Below are 1,070 nucleotides of genomic sequence, written 5' to 3' on the forward strand. Positions count from 1 at the left end.
CATATTCATGATGGAAAAGAAAAATGTAATATCCACAATGTTATTACAGTACGAAAAGCAGCTGAGATGTGCCAGAAATTAATACAATTTAAAAATAGCAATAATTTTCTGGTGAAAATATTAATTTTTTCTTCACAAACTTTAAAAAATGCTATTAATGTTAGATCGATAATTATATCGTTATATCGAAATTTCGAAAAAAAAAAAAAAAAAAGAAAAATGGGGAGAGGGAATAGTGGTAATGGGATGAAGGGTAAGGAAATCATTTGTTTGTGGTGGCTCTCACACCATGGACCTGCCTTCGGGCAGACTACCATTTATTATTATTATTATCGAAATTTTATTAACTTACCCTTAGTAGTGCCTTATCGCTGGACAATTCACGAAGTTGACGAACAAGAGCAAATCTTTCTTTTCGTATATCCAATATTTCATTTTCTTCATGAGAACCTACAATAGAGACAAAACTGCAATAATTCAAACAGACTATGCAATTTTCAAATAAGATAAAGTATATTATATTTCACATAAGAATGTATGAATGTGCTATAAGACCAGGTATATTACGCTATTTCTGTTTCTTACATTACTATTTCAGTCGGAATATATAGTTTTATTGCTTTAGCGTAAATAAACATACATGCGACTAAAGCAATAAAGATCATATTAAAATGAAGCATAGTTACAGTACATTTACATATTAAATTTACAGTTTTAGACTCAATAAAATTTTATATAGATATATATTATATATATATATATACTAATTTATCCAAGATTATGTGCGTGTTTCCAAGAGGGTAAAAGTTCAAAGAAATAATGCAAAGATTTGTAAAACGTTTTATTATACGACTTTGTTGAAGAAGTTACATTGGTATTTTGTATTTAGTGAGTTGATCCGTATGATATGAATGAAAACAAGGGTAAGTACTATGATATATAATACAAATAACCGTTTTGGGTGCGCAGCCCTTTCGTAAATATTTAAAGAGCTCGGCAGAGCCTCTGTCGAACGAATGTCCGTAATTCCATTAATAAGTGAGCGAGGCAGAGTGTTGATTTACTAGAAT

This window comes from Ctenocephalides felis, unplaced genomic scaffold (assembly GCF_003426905.1).
Source record: "Ctenocephalides felis isolate EL2017-DRISC unplaced genomic scaffold, ASM342690v1 CF-g0.4_SCAFFOLD_00845, whole genome shotgun sequence".
Lineage (NCBI taxonomy): Eukaryota > Metazoa > Arthropoda > Insecta > Siphonaptera > Pulicidae > Ctenocephalides > Ctenocephalides felis.